The following is a 5,654-nucleotide window of genomic DNA, read 5'->3' on the forward strand; positions in this document are numbered from 1 at the left end:
GGCATAACAGTGAGGCGGGAATGCACCGGACAGCTCCTCGTTCCAGCGTCACTGGAGGGGACTTCAGCTACAACCTACCTCGGAAGCTATCCCATGCTTGGCCAGAGCAATGGCTCAAACCCTTTCGGCTATTGTTCTACAGTAGCCGGCGCCAAAGTGTGTGGTATCCATACAGAGTGGACTCGAGTCTCCCATCGCCGGCGGGAGATATTCAGCCCTTCCAACGCTTGCTAGCTGATTGAAAGAGCTATCCCATGCTCTGGAAATATCTTATAGTTCATAAATATTTGATCATTTTCTAGAATTATCTTCTTCATTTCTCATGGTAATAGAGAAATACAGCAAAGGATCGGGCCCTTTGCCCCATTGAATACATGCAGATTATCGATATATTTCACACCAGTTCTGTACTAAGCCATTTCTTTCTTCTCACATTGCCATCAAATTCTGCCCCATTTCTATCCATCATCTATGCACCAGTGACCAGTTAACCCACTAACCCAGAGCAGCACACAAAATGCTAGAAGAGCTCAACAGGTCAGGCAGTACCTACAGAAAGGAATAACCATTCCACGTTCCTGGACGAGATCCTTCAACAGTACTGGAAAGCAGGGGGGAAGACGCCAGAATAAGACTGGGGGGGAAAGAGTACAAGCAGGTGGTGAAAGGTGAAGCCGGGGGAGTGGTGATGAAGTGAGAAGTTAAGAGGTGATTGGCGGAATAGGTAACCACCCCCCCCCCACACACACACACACACACACACATACACACACACACACACACACACACACACACACACACACACACACACACACACACACACACATCTTTGGGATATGGGAGAAATAGGAGGACTTGCGGGAACCAGCAGTTATAGGGGGAGCATGCAAACTCCACACAGACATTGTTGATAGTCAGGAGTTAATCCGGGTCATCAGAGCAGTGAAGCGGTGTGTCTACCAGCTTCACCACCGTGCTACACAAGAGATTTATAAACAGTGTTAGCTTCGAGTATTTTCATACAGGCTTAGGGTAGTTGTATTAATTTTGAATTTGAATAGAACATTACAGAACATAGTACAGTACAGAAATTGAGCTGTGGGGTAAAATTGGGGGAACGTTATTGGCTCAATTGCTCTTCAAAGAGCTGCACAGATTTGATAACAGAATGGCTTCTTTAGTGATTCAATAATTCTAGCAGAAAATATCAGTTTGTAATTCAGGACAGAAAAGAACATTCTGATCAAATCTGTGGTGGCTTCCGTCAGTCTCGAGAGACCATGGATCTGCGCCTGGAGTTTCCAGGGCGCAGGCCTGGGCAGGGTTGTATGGGAGACCGGCAGTTGCCCAAGCTGCAGGCCTTCCCCTCTCCACGCCACCGATGTTGTCCAAGGGAAGGGCACTAGGACCCGTACAGCTTGGCACCGGTGACGTCGCAGAGCAACGTGTGGTTAAGTGCCTTGTTCAAGGACACAAACACGCTGCCTCAGCTGAGGCTCGAACCAGTGACCTTCAGGTTACTAGTCTGATGCCTTGCCCACTAGGCCACGCACCAACACTCTGATCAAATGATAGATTAAGATAAAGTCTAATCAAATCAGCAATTACTGGGTCCAAGTCCTGGAACTTGTTCCCGACAGCACCTTCACCAGGAGCACTGAGGTGGTTCAGGAAGATGGCTCACCACTGTCTTCTGGAGGATGGCTAGAGCTGATCAATAAGTGATGTCCTAGAGTGGGATACTCACACCTAGTTAGTACAACAACATACTATTTTTCTTTGATTAAAGAGATCAGCTTTTTTTGTCACATGTACATGGACTCTCTGACGGTGGTGTCTGAAAAGAGGATGCTGTCCAAGTTGCATGCCATCTTGGACAATGACTCCCATCCACTCCATAATGTACTGGCTAGGCACAGGAGTACATTCAGCCAGAGACTCATTCCACCGAGATGCAACACTGAGCGTCATAGGAAGTCATTCCTGCCTGTGGCCATCAAACTTTACAATTCCTCCCTTGGAGTGTCAGACACCCTGAGCCAATAGTCTGGTCCTGGACTTATTTCTGCTTGGAATAATTTACTGATTATTAATTAATTATTTATGGTTTTATATTGCTATATTTCTACACTATTCTTGGTTGGTGCGACTGTAACAAAACCCAATTTTCCTCGGGATCAATAAAGTATGTCTGATTCTGATTCTGATCATTGAAACATAGAGTAAAGTGCTTCATTTGCATAATTGGCAGTCTGAGCATGTGCTGCAGGCAACTTGCAAGTGTCACAATGCTTCTGGCACCAACATTGCATGCCCACAACTAGCGCATCCAGAGGAAACCCATGAGGGTTATGGGGAGAACGTACAAACTCCTTACAGACAGCAGTGGAATTGGACTCAGGTTGTTGTCACTATAAAGCATTACACTAATTGCTACAGTACCGTGATACTCCATGACTATGGGGAGCCTTTCACTGAATTAAACCAAGAAAGAGATGAAAATAAATATGCTGTTTCTTGAGAGGCAGTCACACTGACTTGATAGAGAACCTCTGCTCACAAAGTGTTAAGATCAAACTATTGTACAAGTACAATAGCAAGTACTGTAAGCACCATTACAAAAAGACATAATGGCACCTCTACTTTCTTAGAAATTTGCAAAGGTTCGGCTTGTCATCTGAAACTTTGATAAACTTCTATAGATGCATAGTGGAGTGTATTCTAACTGTTTGCATCATGGGCAGGTATGGAAACACCAATGCCCAGCAATGGAAAAGTCTCCAGAAAGTGGTAGATACCGACCAGTGCATCACAGGCAAAGCCCTCCCCACCATAGAGCACATTTACATGGAGCACTGCCACAGAAAAGCAGCATCCATCATCAAGGGTGTCCACCATGCTTTCGCCTCGGTGCTGCCATCAGGCAGGAGGTTCAAGAGCCTTAGGTCCCACACCACCAAGTTCAGAAACAGTTACTACCCTACAACCATCAGACTGCTCAACCAGTGTGGATAACTTCATTCACCAGTATTCTGAACTGATTCCACAACCTATGGACTCATTTCCAAAGACTCTACAATTCATGTTCTCAGTATTAACATTTTGTATCTGCACAATTTGTCTTTTGCACATTGCCAGTTTTTGTTGACGTATAGTTTTTCATAAATTCTATTGCATTTCTTTATTTTCCTGTGAATGCCTGTAATAAAACAAATCTCAGTGTTGTATACAGTGACGTGCAGTATAAGTACTTTGATAATAAATTTATTTTGACTTTGAAGTTGATAAAAGGCAGAGGATGATTTGACTTGAGATTTGGCTGTTGGTAGGTGTGTCATCAACACCCACCTTCCTCCCTATAGTAGTGTTGGTTTAATTAAGGAATCACTGGAAAATGACCATGAATGGATGTCGGCTGTGGCTCATGCGTTTGTTACACTCAGAAGGTTAAGTTAGTAGAATCTCAGATGGTATTGAGGAGGCATACAGGAGTGAGAAAGATCAGTTGGTTGAGTGGTGTCACAACATCATCCTTGCACATTGCATCAGCAAGACTAGGAGATTTAATTGTGGACGTCAGGAAGGAAGTTGAGTTGAATGAGGGGTCAGCAGTGGAAAGGGTGAGCAGCTTCAAGTTCCTGGGCATCAACATCTCAGAGTGTCTATCCTGAATCCAACACGTTCATGCAATCATGAAGAAGGCATGCCAGTGACTACACTTCATTATGCACTTGAGGAGATTTGTTACTTCACCAAAGACTCTAACAAATTTCTACAGATGGACTATAGACAGGATTCTGACTGGTGGCACCACCAGCTGGTATCAATGCACAGGATCACAAGAGGCTGCAGAGGGTTTTAGACTCAGCCAGTTCCAACATGGGACCACACTTGCCACCATCAAGAACATCTTTAAGAGGCAACGCCTCAAGGAGACATCTGTCATTAAGGACCTTCACCATCCAGGACATGCCCTCTTCTTATTACTACCATCAGGGAGGAGGTACAGGAGCTTGAAGACTCACACTCAATGTTTTAAGAACAGCTCATCCACCATCAAATTTCTGAACAGTCCATGAATACTACCTCGCTATTCATCTTTCACACTACCTATCTATCAAAGTAAATTTATCATCAAAGTATATACTGTATATGTCACCATATACTACCCCGAGATTCACTTTCTTGCAGGCATTCACTGTAGAACAAAGACATACACTAGAATCAATGAAAAACTACACAGAAAGACTGACAAACAACCAATGTGCAAAAGAAGACAGACTGTAGAAATACAAAAAAAAGGTAAATACACTATATTGAAAATATGAGTTATAGAGTCATTGAGAGTGAATCCATAGGTTGTAGGATCTGTTCATAGTTGAGGTGACTGAAGTTATCCATGCTGGTTCAGGAACCTGATGGTTGAAAGTATTAACTATTCCTGAAGCTGGAGTTGTGGGTCCTGAGGCTCCTGTACCTCCTTCCCGATGGCAGTGGCATCAAGGAAGCATGGCCTGGATGGGTGGTGGTCGTTGAAGGTTAATACTGCTTTCTTGTGGCAATGCTTCTTGTAAGTATGTTCAATGGTGGGGAGGGCTTTGCCTGTGATGGACAAGGCTGTATCCACTAACTTTGGTAGGCTTTTCCATTCTTAGGCATTGGTGTTTCCATACCTGGCTGTGATGCAACCAGTTAAGATGCTCTCCACTGTGCACCTACATACAGAAATCTGTCAAATTTTTAAATGACATGCCAAATCTGTGCACGTCTATCTATCTGTCTATTTACTGTAATTTATAATAATTTGTATATATTGTACTGTACTGCTGCCACAAAGTAACACATTTCATGACATATGTCAGTGATAATAAACCTGATTCTGATATGTCTTATCTCATAAACCTATGCACAATATCAATTAAAGATCTCTGCATCCCATTGTCAGGTCTTTAAACTGTCTGATTTCAGCTGATCTCCCTCCTGGCACTTATCCTTGCAAGTGGAACAAGTGCTGCACCTGCCCCTATACCTCCTCCCTCACTACCACTCAGGGCCCTAAGCAGTCCTTCCAGGTGAGGCGACACTTACCTGTGAGTCTGTTGGGGTCATCTACTGTATCCGGTGCTCCCGGTGTGGCCTCCTGTATATCGGTGAGACCTGACGTATATTGGGAGACCGCCAAACATCTACGCTCCATCTGCCAGAAAGAAGCAGGATCTCCCATTTTAATTCCACTTCCCATTCCCATTCTGATATGTCCATCCATGGCCTCCTCCACTGCGGTGATGAGGCCAAACTTAGGTTGGAGGAACAACACCTGATATTCCGTCTGGGTAGCCTCCAACCTGATGGCACGATCATTGATTTCTTGAGCTTCCAGTAATGTATCCAACCGCACCCCCCCTTCAACATTTTCCATCCCCTTTTCCCTTTCTCACCTTATCTCCTTGCTGCCCATTGCCTCCCACTGGTGCCTCTCCCCCTTTTTCTTTCTTCTATGGCCTTCTGTCTCTTTCACCAATCAACTTCCCGGCTCTTTACTTCATCCCTCCCCCTCCCAGTTTCACCTATCACCTGGTGTTTCTCTCTCTCCTCCTCCACCATTCAAATCTACTCCTCAGCTTTTTTTCTCCAGTTCTGCTGAAGGGTTTTGG

Source organism: Hemitrygon akajei, chromosome 21, assembly GCF_048418815.1.
Source record: "Hemitrygon akajei chromosome 21, sHemAka1.3, whole genome shotgun sequence".
NCBI lineage: Eukaryota > Metazoa > Chordata > Chondrichthyes > Myliobatiformes > Dasyatidae > Hemitrygon > Hemitrygon akajei.